Source organism: Oncorhynchus clarkii, chromosome 25 (assembly GCF_045791955.1).
Source record: "Oncorhynchus clarkii lewisi isolate Uvic-CL-2024 chromosome 25, UVic_Ocla_1.0, whole genome shotgun sequence".
In the NCBI taxonomy this organism is placed as follows: Eukaryota; Metazoa; Chordata; class Actinopteri; order Salmoniformes; family Salmonidae; genus Oncorhynchus; species Oncorhynchus clarkii.
The window spans coordinates 23,735,900-23,749,944 of record NC_092171.1 but is presented as its reverse complement, the minus strand read 5'-3'; the positions used below and the strand labels follow the sequence as shown (position 1 = coordinate 23,749,944).

General features: G+C 40.2%; 1 pseudogene; it reads left to right on the top strand.

The window, feature by feature from the left end:
• The first annotated feature begins 4,364 nt into the window (after positions 1-4,364).
• The window catches only part of LOC139383598 (gamma-aminobutyric acid receptor subunit gamma-1-like), a 32,279-nt pseudogene continuing 22,598 nt past the window's right edge, over positions 4,365-14,045 (top strand).

Genomic DNA, 14,045 nt, shown 5'->3' with positions numbered 1-14,045 from the left:
GAAAGACACAGCTCTGGTGAACAGAGAAAAAGAGGAAACAGTGAAGGAAAAAAACAGCAGATGTGAGATTCCCTTTTAAAGACACACCAGTCAAGCTGATCAGGGTGTTGATACAGTTGCCTAGCAACAGAGGATAGGTATTCTAACAGATGATTTGATGTTGAAAGTAAGTGAACACCCCCTTTGAGTCGGGATTGCGTGTCTGGATTATCATAGGATCATTTCATTAAACAAGACACGTGAGAGGCAAAAAGTCAACCATCCAACAGAGAGGCTTCACTTTGACTGCTGAGTGGGTATAGAATAGTCATCCTAAGACAGCCATGGTGATGTCAGCTACTCTTATCTTCAGAGGACTCGTTCAGCCTTTTATTTATCATGGCCTCCCTTTCAGGGTCATCCTCAAAGGAAATTAGACATCCATTAAGATGGATGTTTTTTTGTTAGAACATACATCTTATTGGACCATTGGTGTCAGAACCATTTCAAAAGCAGATCTGATTTTCTATAGGAAATCACTGTATAGAGGCACATAATCAGAAAAGGAGAACGGATAACATGCCAGCTGACATTTTAATAGGCTGGGGTCAGGACCACCTCCTGCTCCCCTTTTATTTGTCCATACCCAGGGGGCCTAGTGTAGAAGTACATGTACCTGTTGGCCAGACATCAGTAGATTTGTTTGGCGTGGAGATACTCAGAGCAGTTTGGAATGCTAATGAGTGGCATTACCATGGTGACATGCAGTTCTATCCATAGAGATCCTATTCCTAATTCTATGGTTCTATTCATGTTATTGCACTGACACCTTCTGGAGTGCATCTGGCTGCATACTAATTTGACTAGCGTTTTACTCTCCCCTGCCTCAGCAGCACATATTATTCATCACTGCGATTGGCTATCATGACACAAGGCAAGACCCAGATACAGACACAGGAGGCAGATGGTTGGAGTCTTACATTGTTTATTAATCCAAAAGGAGTAGGCAAGAGAATGGTCGTGGACAGGCAAAAAGGTGAAAACCAGATCAGAGTCCAAGAGGTACAGAGTGGCAGACAGGCTCATGGTCAAGGCAGGCAGAATGGTCAGGCAGGTGGGTACAGAGTCCAGAAACAGGCAAGGGTCAAAACCGGGAGGACTAGAAAAAAGAAAATAGCAAAAAGCAGGAGAACGGCAAAAACGCTGATTGACTTGGAAAAACATACAAGACGAACTGGCACAGAGAGACAGGAACCACAGAGATAAATACACTGGGGAAAATAAGCGACACCTGGTGGGGGTGGAGACAATCACAAGGACAGGTGAAACAGATCAGGGCGTGATATTGGCAGAGAAAACCACAGTAATATTAGGTTACTGTTTGATGTCTGATGTATAATGCAAGATTTGTGGCATAGCCTATCATTAATGACCTGGTTCACAATTGACTGTCATGGTTAAAGACTGGTTAAATTAAAACATATTTGTTGGATACTGTCCAATGTAACCAGTGGAAAATGTGCTTTAAGGCAGATTACTATTGCTTGTGTTGTCGGCTGGGATTTCAAAGAAATGGAGAGGTTCATTTTTGCTTTCAATCTATTCCCTATTATTTACAATTCTAAGGTTTGTTTAAAAAAAGTCAATATGACTGAAAAAGGCTGAACAGATAGGTGAGCCTCACAGTTCCAGGCTTCTAGGCTAATCACTGCTTGGTTAGGCTGGCCTTCCTCCATTTTCAGGGATTCTACTGGGGAGGGCTGTAGCCTGTTCCAATATTTGTTTCTGGTATCTTGCTAACTCCTTCTCAATCATTGTTTGGCTTGACAATTCCATAAGGAGTTGGCAAGAGAGTAGAAACATACTGGCACCCGGGCTGAATGGCTGCCCCTCAAAAAGTCGCTGTCCACTTCAGTGGTGCTGAATCGCTGATCGCTGCTATTACAACTTGTTTATTTAATCAACATCTGATCTTTTACTCTGTCCTGTGGCAAAGTGCCGCATAGGGATAGTCATCAGCTTGGCGGGGTTGTGGGAACATTGAAGTAGAGTAATTTACAATAAGTTGGTTTATGGGAACATTGAAGTAGAGTTACTCATTATCCATAGGTTGGTTTGTGAGAACACAATCCTGTAGGTTGGGTTCAGGTGTTGTGGGAACTTTGATGGAAATTTGTTAAATAGCATTGTTTGAATTGTGGAAACATTGAAAGATATAGGCTCGCAAGTCACTATATACATTTTGTTTATAGAAATAATTTGAAGGAGCTGTATCTTCGAAGTCAATATAGGCTAGTCATGGCAGGGTTGGAACATAGCCTACTGATACACCTACTACTGATACTTCTATGCATATCGTTGTTGAAGCATACACAGTTGAAGTCGGAAGATTACATACGCTTAGGTTGGAGTCATTAAAACTAGTTTTTCAATCACTCCACACATTTCTTGTTAACAAACTATAGTTTCGGCAAGTCGGTTAGGACATCTTCAAGTCATTTTTCCAACAATTGTTTACAGACAGATTATTTCACTTATAATTCACTGTATCGCAATTTCAGTGGGTCAGAAGTTTACATACACTGAGTTGACTGTGCCTTTAAACAGCTTGGAAGATTCCAGAAATGATGTCATGACTTTAGAAGCTTATGATAGGCTAATTGACATAATTTGAGTCAGTTGGAGGTGTACCTGTGGATATATTTCAAGGCCTACTTTCAAACTCAGTGCCTCTTTGCTTGAAATCAAAAGAAATCAGCCAAGACCTCAGAAAAAAAATTGTAGACCTCCACAAGTCTGGTTCAACCTTGGGAGCAATTTCTAAATGCCTGAAAGTACCACATTCATCTGTACAAACAATAGTACCCAAGGATAAACACCATGGGACCACGCAGCCATCAGACCGCTCAGAATGGAGACACATTCTGTCTCCTAGAGATGAACATACTTTGGTGCAAAAAGTGCAAATCAATCCCAGAATAACAGCAAAGGACGTTGTGAAAATACTGGAGGAAACAGGTACAAAAATATCTATATCCACAGTAAAACAAGTCCTATATTGACATAACCTGAAAGGCCGCTCAGCAAGGAAGAAGCCATTGCTCCAAAACCGCCAGAAAAGATCGTACTTTTTGGAGAAATATCCTCCGGTCTGATTAAACAAAAATAGAACTGTTTGGCCATAATGACCATTGTTATGTTTGGAGGAAAATGGGGAGGCTTGCAAGCTTAAGAACACCATCCCAACCGTGAAGCACAGGGGTGGCAGCATCATGTTGTGGGGTGCTTTGCTGCAGGAGGGACTGGTGCACTTCACAAAATAGATGGCCCTGTGAGGGAGGAAAATGATGTGGATATATTGAAGCAACATCTCAAGACATCAGTCAGGAAGTTAAAGCTTGGTCGCAAATGGGTCTTCCAAATGGACAATGACCCTAACCATACTTCCAAAGTTGTGGCAAAATGGCGTAAGGACAACAAAGTCAAGGTATTGGAGTGGTCATCACAAAGTCCTGACCTCATTCCTATAGAAGGTTTGTGGGCAGAACTGAAAAAGCGTGTGTGAGCAAGGAGGCCTACAAACATGCTCTGTCAGGTGGAATGGGCCAAAATTCACCCAACTTATTGTGGGAAGCTTGTGGAAGGCTACCTGAAACGTTTGACCCAAGTTAAACCATTTAAAGGCAATGCACCAAATACTAATTGAGTGTATGTAAACTTCTGACCCACTGGGAATGTGATGAAAGAAATAAAAGCTTAAATAAATAATTCTCTCTACTATTATTATGGCATTTCACATTCTTAAAATAAAGTGGTGATCATAACTGACCTAAAACAGGGAATATTTACTAGAATTACATTTAAGGAATTGTGATAAACTGAGTTTAAATCTATTTGGCTAAGGTGTATGTAAACTTCCGACTTCAACTGTATTTAGACTGTGTAGTATTTATTATATTTTATTCACAAAACATTTTTTGTTGTTGAATTTTTTTAATTTGTGCTAATCAGTTAGTAGGCTATACGGCCATGTCAGCGGGTTAGAGATTCAAGATGAGCGTAAAAGAACCACTGGGGCAGCAATCGAAGAAGACCTTTTCATCTGGAAAAGAGTAGGCTACGCAGACTCTCTCAAGTCATATTACAGGAGTCTACCCTATCATCGCCCACCTTACTGGAGCACAACACCAGAAAGATAATGTATGCATCACTCAAATGCATCGATTAGCAGAATTGACCACAGATTCGGAAACATCTGTAACCCTATATCTGTATACGCGTTTAATAACGAATGGGGAACAATTGCGGTTTTATTGTTTTCCAGACCTATTTCCTATTATTATTTATTTATTTATTTATTATTATTTATTATTTTTTAATTGACAATGAACTGTGGGATTCTGGTGCAATATGTCATAGGCAAAGCGATGAATGCGTGGCTGTTCCTCGTTCTTCTCGGAGTCTGGTCAATTTGAACTGGACTAGAGAGAATATGCATGACCAAAGAGCTTTCGGTGGTTCTGAATTAGGGCAGTCGGTGACTGGACCTTTATGGTACTAAACAAGGGTGAAAGAGTTGAAGATGACAGGCCTACTGGATGTTTTTAATTAGCTGCTACCCGTAGCATCTATGCAAAGGATTTGTGAGCGGTTGTAACTGTCCAGACACAATCTAGGCCTACCCAATTTCTCAACTTCCCATCGAAACCTTCACGTGCTACTGGATCAAAAGTCTGCACAACCATTAACCCAGGAACACTGGGGTAGAGTAAGCTGAACCTAGAGCAGTGTTTTGGTTGTGACACTAAATGCTCACCCTACATTATTGCAGCCCTCAACAATATGCTACCATACAATTTGCTCAATTAAAGTGTTGTGGTAGATTTATGAGCTCACATAAAACATGATGTGGGACAAACCTGTTTGACAGGTTTATATTATGTATTATATGATAGGATTTATGGAGGATTTACTAAGAATTCCTACTGGGCACAAACTGGTTAAATCAACGTTGTTCCAATGTAATTTGTCAACATATTGTGACATGGAATCTACGTGGAAAATACATTGGATTTGAAAAAAGTAATCAACTGTTGTTTTGAGGGTACCATTTCAAACACAGGATTATGTCGTCATTGTAATCAATTTTCAACATTGACAAACCTTGTTTAAAATATGTTGAATTTGTACCTTTGAAACAACGTCGGATCTTCAACGTAATATCCACTAGAAGAAAAAAAACAATAAGCTGTGCAGCACCTCCTACTGGGGAGTTGCTCTATCTACAGCCATCCCTTTAGTCTCTAATCCAGGGTTTCAACCAAGCCCAACTCTGCTTAGCTTTGATATTTGTCACTAACTATAGTATAACCAATGTGCTATCATGAGAATGATTGTTGAGAAATCTCCACTTAATAGATTCACTGTTGCTATCGAAGTCATTCCAAAGGGTAGGTTCAACAGAGCAAATGAAATGTAACTTTACTTTACCAATCATATATCATCAATGATGCTTTTTCGATCGACATAGCTTTTGGGAAGTCATCAAGAGCTGTTGTTCAAGTTCAGCCCAGGATTCAACTTAAACGAGACAATACATACAGTATAGGCCTAGGGTTTCACTCTTTAGTTGATTTCAAATGTAATCTACAACTTAACAATACATGTGTTGGATTCACATCTCCATCTCAATCAAATATCTGAAATCATACTGTATTTAAAGTGCATTTGAAGTTTGATTTTATTTGATTTCGTCCCATACTTTAACTTCGATTTTTGGTTGAAATGGAGATGCGAGTCCAACAAATCATTATTCATTTGTAGACAAACTGGAAAGAAACATCTCCTTCAAAAGTTGATATTTTGTTACTTTTGTAAGACAGTAAATAGCTATCTTACAAACTAATGTAACCGCCTTTATTCAACCTTAAAATGTGTAACACCTCCATGGCCACATTGAGGTTACTGTAACAAAAAATGTCTTCATATGTAATCATAGAAAGCATGCATGTTTAGGGTCACATGTCTGTGGAAATCTTCACAATTGCTATAATTATCTACACAGAATCTCAAACGGCATTGATCACTTGCACTATGTGCTTTAATGTAATCTCAACTGCAATCTAGGTCATTTGGTTGCACTATTAGATGTAAAACAGTGATAACGCATTGTTATAAATAAATAAAATATCTGACATTGTTTTCCCATTTGAACTTTGTTGTGGTTTTAAATGGTTGAAAGTGCAGTGATAACTATCAGGAATCAAGGTAAGACCCAAGTGCAGACTGTGTGAATTAACAATGTTTATTGTAAGAACAGGGAAAGGCAAATGACAGGTCAAGGCAGGCAGGGGTCGATAATCCAGAGTAGAGGCCAAGGTACAGGACGGCAGACAGGCCCAAGTCAGGCAGAGGTCGATAATCCAGAGTAGAGGCCAAGGTACAGGACGGCAGGCAGGCTCAGGTCAGGCAGAGGTCGATAATCCAGAGTAGAGGCCAAGGTACAGGACGGCAGGCAGACTCAGGGACAGGCAGAGTGGTCAGGCAGGTGGGTACAGGGTCAGGACAGTCAAATGTCAAAAACCAGGAAAACGAGAAACTGGAAAAAGCAGGAGCTGAGACACAAAACGCTGGTTGGCTTGAACAAACAAGACAACCTGGCCCAGACAGACAGAAAACACAGGTATAAATATCCTCTGGGGAAGATGGGTGACACCTGGAAGCGGTGGAGACAAGCACAAGGACAGGTGAAACAGATCAGGGCATGACAGATAACACATTTAGGTGACAACTAAACCAAAAAATTATAGATTTTTGAATTGGAATTTGGTTTTGCTTTTAGATGTTTGCAAGCATAGTGATAATACATTGGGCATTTATAAAACTTTGGGCTGTCTTTTTGAGTGTGTGAAAATAGGTTGGAATCTCATTATATCTCATTGCCTTCAGACAGTACTCATACCCCTTGACTTATTCCACATTTTGTTGTGTTACTGCCTGAATTCAAAATAGAGTAAATAGATTTGTTTTCTCACCCATCTACACACAATACCCCATAATTACAAAATGCAAATGTATTGAAAATGAAATATTTTATATACATAAGTATTCAACCCTCTGAGTCAATACATGTTAGAATCCCCTTTGGCAGTGATTACAGCTGTGAGTCTTTGTGGGTAAGACTTTAAGAGCTTTGCACACTTGGATTGTCCAACTTTTGCACATTATTCTTTAGAAAAATCTTCCAGCTCTGTCAAATTGGTTGTTGATCATTAATAGACAGCCATTTTTAAGTCTAGCCATAGATTTTGAAGCCGATTTTAAGTCAAAACTGTAACTTGGCCACTTAAGAACATTCAATGTCATCTTGGTAAGCAACCTCATTGTTATTATTTTGCCTTTTTTTCCGGTTATTGTCCTAATGAAAGGTGAATTTGACTCCCATTGCCTGTTGGAAAGCAGGCTGAACCAAGTTTTTTCTAGGATTTTGCCTGTGCTTAGCTCTATTCCCTATTTTATTTATTATTATTATTATTATTTTACTCTCTAGTCCTTGCCAATGACAAGGATACCCACAACATGATGCAGCCACCACCATGCTTGAAAATATGAAGAGTGGTCCTCAGTGATGTGTTGGATTTGCCCCAAACATAACGCTTTATATTCAGAACAAAGTTAATTTCTTGGTACTACATTTTTAGCAGTTTTACATTTGGACACTATTTAGGTTTTCAATCTGTCGTTCAGGTTAGTATTGTGGAGTAACTGCAATGTGATTGATCCATCCTCAGTTTTCTCCTATCAAAGCCATTAAACTCTGTAACTCTGTAACTCATGATGAAATCCCTGAGCGGTTTCCTTCCTCTTCGGCAACTGAGTTAGGACGGACGCCTGTATCTTTGTAGTGACTGCGTGTATTGATACACCATCCAAAGTGTAATTATTAACTTCACTATGCTCAAAGGGATATTCAATGTCTGCTTTTTTTTTACCCATCTACCAATATGGGCCCTTCTAAAAATCTAATTAGCATAGTACAAAATATTCATACAAATCTGTCAATTTAAGCTAGAGAGATATCTATCTTTTTTTGCACTGGATGCGTCTCAATCCACCTCATCTGCCTATGTAACACTTCCGTATATGCGGTGAAAGGTGATAGAGCTAGAGCTGTGTTTGTCAGACCATGAGACATCTCTGTAGCGTCCCAAACGGTTTGGCCTACAAGATGAGACTCTCACAAACACGATGGTGTTCTCCGTTTTGCTCTAGCCCACAGGCATCTTGGGACTCATCTGAAGTCAGTACAGCCAATCTGCCAACTTCTGTCTGTAGCGTCCGAACAGTTTGGGCTACATATATGACCCCTTTATGGAAACGTGAGACACTCACGAACACGTACAGTACATGTCAGTTGTTTTGCTCTATGACATCCACAGGCCTCACAAGGTCCCCCAGTACCAGCTGAACAAATTAATGAAAGTATACTGCATATGAGACTGTTTAGTGCCAAAAATGTGGGGTTAAATACTTTCAAAAATATATATGTTTCCTGATGTTTCTTATATGTTTCAGATGTAGGACAGAACAAACATCCTTTAGATGTTTTGGGGGACTATTTGTTGTTCCATGTTGTGAATCTGTTATTCAATATGTTTATTTGGGCTAATAGCATAAAGGCCCAAAATAAACTTTAATCAAATATTTTTGGGATATATTATTTTGATACTTCAATGGGTTGTAAAATTCTAAATCAAGTAGCAAAATGAGCCTTGCTATGATCTTCTTAAAACAACCCCTCCCCCCTCCAGGCTTAGACAGGGTTTAGGCTCTCATAGATTAAGCACATTTTTACTCCTGAGATTATTTAGGCTTCCCATAACAAAGGGGATGAATACTTATTGACTCAAGACATTTCAGATTAGCATTTTATATTAATTTGTAAACATTTCTAAGACGTTATTCCCCTTTGACATTATGGGTTGTTGTGTGTAGGCCAGTGACACAAAATCGAAATTAAATCCATTTTAAATTCAGGCTTTAACACAACAAATGTCAAAAAAGTAAAGGGGTGTGAATACTGTACTTGCCGATGGCACTGTATAAGAAAGATGGAAAGGAATGTACAATTCCCAGATCTACTTTTATAGCTTCTCCCTGAATGACATTCAAGACTCTACTGTCTGCTCCAAAGTGTGCTCTTTGTCCTTCGTTATCCAATTTTTTTGTTTGTTGAGAAGCCGTACATCTGGACAGACTGCACCTTTTACCCTATAACGTGTTTTAATGACACTAGTCTGATTGACAATACATGTGTCTCATGTAAATACACAACCCCCAGCTCCACTCTACCTCAGATGCATGTCCAGCTCTACTGCCAAATGACCTGGCTGAATGGATTGCTGTGAAGTCATTCCAGTGTTCCATGTGCAGTCAAACTCTCTCTCCTCTCTCCACAGTGTGGCGTCGTTTGGACCCAGTACAAAGCAGGATGAGGACTATGAAGACGTCCCCATAAACAAGACCTGGGTTTTATCGCCCAAGGTCTATGAGAGTGATGTCACCTTGATCTTACAGTTTTTTCCAACTATTTATAGGCCTATACTACAGTAAAGCAGTGATTGTTAGTGATCAATTAAGCTATTAGTGTTTGCACATGTGAGGAGTGTGTGTGTGACCTGGTGAATAAGTGTAGCATTTTGATTGGTTGTGTTTGGAAAAGGAAAGCAAGTCACTTCCTGTTAGATTTTTGTGCTTTAGGTAGAGAATTGTGTGTAGTGTTTTGAAAAAACTGTTTTATGCAATTGACAACTGAGTCAAAGGCTGAGAAATAGCTTATGGTTTTGGATATGTGGTGTGTAGTTTTGCACTTTGAGTGAGAGGTTTCAAAAATTGTGTGGCATGAAAATATTTTGTGTGTAAGCAGTTGGAAAAAACTGTAAATCGATTGCTTCAGGGCTATGACAACAAACTCCGCCCTGACATTGGAGGCAAGTAGTAGCAGCCAGTGGGAATCTGCTTTCTTTTTTTGAATAATACATTTTAGTTCCCCAATAATTATGTACACTGGTGATATGTCATAATTTCATTATTACCTTACTCAGCATTGTTTAGCGTTACCAGTAATCTTCAAGAGTGTATATCAACGTAGAATAAATTGTATCTGCAAGCATATCTCAAAATCAGGACTCGGCCCATTGCCAGTTTATTACTAGTTATTCTTAAAATAAAAATCCAAGGCAATGGCCTGTATTTGCTATGTGCAGGCCAATGTGAAGTTATTTAAGCAGATTGATAACACACGGTGGTTAGAATGCAACTGAGCCAAATCATGATTGATCGCAAGGCTCTGGGTCGTTGTTAGGAGTTCAGTTCACAAAAAACGTTTTATACACTGACAGGGAGGATCAAATCAAATTAATATTCAACTTCTAAGCATAGTAGCCTAAATTATTTTTGTTTGAGTTTGAGATGTACAATACCGTTCAAAAGTTTGGGGTCACTTACAAATGTCCTTGTCTGAAAGAAAAGCATTTTTTTTGGCCATTAAAATAACATAAAATTGATGTTTGATGAATAAATTGTAAATGACTATTGTAGCTGGAAACGGCAGATTTTCTTAATAGAATATCTACATAGGCATATAGAAGCCCATCAGCTACCATCACTCCTGCGTTTCAATGCAACGTTGTGTTAGCTAATCCACGTTTAGCATTTTAAAAGGCTAATTGATCATTAGAAAACCCTTTTGCAATTATATTAGCACAGCTGAAAACTGTTGTGCTGATTAAGGAAGCAATAAACTGGCCTTCTTTAGACTAGTTGAGTATCAGTGTAACGGATGTGAAACGGCTAGCTTAGTTAGCGTGGGCGCTAAATAGCGTTTCAATCAGTGACGTCACTTGCTCTGAGCCCTTGAAGTAGTAGTTCCCCTTGCTCTGCAAGGGCCGCGGCTTTTGTGGAGCGATGGGTAACGATGCTTCGTGGGTGACAGTTGTTGATGTGTGCAGAAGGTCCCTGGTTCGCGCCCGGGTATGGGCGAGGGGATGGTCTAAATTTATACTGTTACATTGATGCTGTTGACCCGGATTACTGGTTGCTGCGGAAAAAGGAGGAAGGTCAAAAGGGGGGTGAGTGTAACGGATGTGAAACGGCTAGCTTAGTTAGCGTGGGCGCTAAATAGCGTTTCAATCAGTGACGTCACTTGCTCTGAGACCTTGAAGTAGTAGTTCCCCTTGCTCTGCAAGGGCCGCGGCTTTTGTGGAGCGATGGGTAACGATGCTTCGAGGGTGACTGTTGATGTGTGCAGAAGGTCCCTGGTTCGCGCCCGGGTATGGGCGAGGGGACGGTCTAAATTTATACTGTTACATCTGGAGCATCAGCATTGGTGGGTTCAATTACAGACTCAAAATGGCCAGAAACAAATAACTTTTTTCTGACACTCGTCTGTCTATTCTTGTTCTGAGAAATGAAGTCTATTCCATGCGAGAAATTGCCAAGAAACTGAAGATCTCGTACAACGCTGTCTACTACTCCCTTCACAGAACAGCGCAAACTGGCTCTAACCAGAATAGAAAGAGGAGTGGGAGGCCCCGGTGCACAACAGAGCAAGAGGACAAGTACAGTAGAGTGTCTAGTTTGAGAAACAGACCCCTCAACCCCTCAACTAGTAGCTTCATGAAATAGTACCTGCAAAACACCAGTCTCAATATCAACAGTGAAGTGGCGACTCCGTGATGCTGGCCTGTACAGTTAGGCTATATACAGTGCCTTGCGAAAGTATTCGGCCCCCTTGAACTTTGCGACCTTTTGCCACATTTCAGGCTTCAAACATAAAGATATAAAACGGTATTTTTTTGTGAAGAATCAACAACAAGTGGGACACAATCATGAAGTGGAACGACATTTATTGGATATTTCAAACTTTTTTAACAAATCAAAAACTGAAAAATTGGGCGTGCAAAATTATTCAGCCCCCTTAAGTTAATACTTTGTAGCGCCACCTTTTGCTGCGATTACAGCTGTAAGTCGCTTGGGGTATGTCTCTATCAGTTTTGCACATTGAGAGACTGAAATGTTTTCCTATTCCTCCTTGCAAAACAGCTCGAGCTCAGTGAGGTTGGATGGAGAGCATTTGTGAACAGCAGTTTTCAGTTCTTTCCACAGATTCTCGATTGGATTCAGGTCTGGACTTTGACTTGGCCATTCTAACAACTGGATATGTTTATTTTTTAACCATTCCATTGTAGATTTTGCTTTATGTTTTGGATTATTGTCTTGTTGGAAGACAAATCTCCGTCCCAGTCTCAGGTCTTTTGTAGACTCCATCAGGTTTTCTTCCAGAATGGTCCTGTATTTGGCTCCATCCATCTTCCCATCAATTTTAACCATCTTCCCTGTCCCTGCTGAAGAAAAACAGGCCCAAACCATGATGCTGCCACCACCATGTTTGACAGTGGGGATGGTGTGTTCAGCTGTGTTGCTTTTACGCCAAACATAACATTTTGCATTGTTGCCAAAAAGTTCAATTTTGGTTTCATCTGACCAGAGCACCTTCTTCCACATGTTTGGTGTGTCTCCCAGGTGGCTTGTGGCAAACTTTAAACAACACTTTTTATGGATATCTTTAAGAAATGGCTTTCTTCTTGCCACTCTTCCATAAAGGCCAGATTTGTGCAATATACGACTGATTGTTGTCCTATGGACAGAGTCTCCCACCTCAGCTGTAGATCTCTGCAGTTCATCCAGAGTGATCATGGGCCTCTTGGCTGCATCTCTGATCAGTCTTCTCCTTGTATGAGCTGAAAGTTTAGAGGGACGGCCAGGTCTTGGTAGATTTGCAGTGGTCTGATACTCCTTCCATTTCAATATTATCGCTTGCACAGTGCTCCTTGGGATGTTTAAAGCTTGGGAAATCTTTTTGTATCCAAATCCGGCTTTAAACTTCTTCACAACAGTGTCTCGGACCTGCCTGGTGTGTTCCTTGTTCTTCATGATGCTCTCTGCACTTTTAACGGACCTCTGAGACTATCACAGTGCAGGTGCATTTATACGGAGACTTGATTACACACAGGTGGATTGTATTTATCATCATTAGTCATTTAGGTTAACATTGGATCATTCAGAGATCCTCACTGAACTTCTGGAGAGAGTTTGCTGCACTGAAAGTAAAGGGGCTGAATAATTTTGCACGCCCAATTTTTCAGTTTTTGATTTGTTAAAAAAGTTTGAAATATCCAATAAATGTCGTTCCACTTCATGATTGTGTCCCACTTGTTGTTGATTCTACACAAAAAAAAATACCGTTTTATATCTTTATGTTTGAAGCCTGAAATGTGGCAAAAGGTCGCAAAGTTCAAGGGGGCCGAATACTTTCGCAAGGCACTGTATGTACTACTTATGTGATATGTCACTCAATATCAATTAAAAAAGTAAAAGTCAGTATAAGAGATCCTTGTTGTTTGTATGCTTACTTACATGTGCACTAGTCAGGTGTGTGCGCACGCTTGTGTCTTAGCTAACTGCCCTATCTCTGAACTCTGTGTTGTTGGTGTCATGACGGCCTGATCACAACACAAGCTGAACTTATTTTTGGAAGCCATTTTGGGAGGCCATTCGCCAGCCTGTAGCCCTCTGGGTTCAGTTGTTTGAAGAAAAGACTCTGAGACTATGAGATTTTAATGATGACACGTGAGAGGTGGTCAAGTCAACGACTGAAGAGGAATGTTTTAGGATCTGACCAGTACAACAAAAAAGATTGAGCTGAAACAGAGTTCGGCTCAGGATTCTCACTAATGTGCCGACAGTGCCATTGGTGTGTGTGTGGAGTTTGTGGTTGGTGGGCCGGGGGAAGTGGGGGCATGTGTGTGAGCGTGAGTTTAAGTATGAGCATGAGCCTGAGTGTTTATACTTCAGTAAAACCACTTTGATATCACACATTGTGCTTTGAGCTCACACCTTCAGTTTGAAGCCTGAAATGTGGCAAAAGGTTGCAAAGTTCAAGGGGGCCGAATACTTTCGCAAGGCACTGTACATGGGATATGAGTAATGTAAGATATGTAAACATT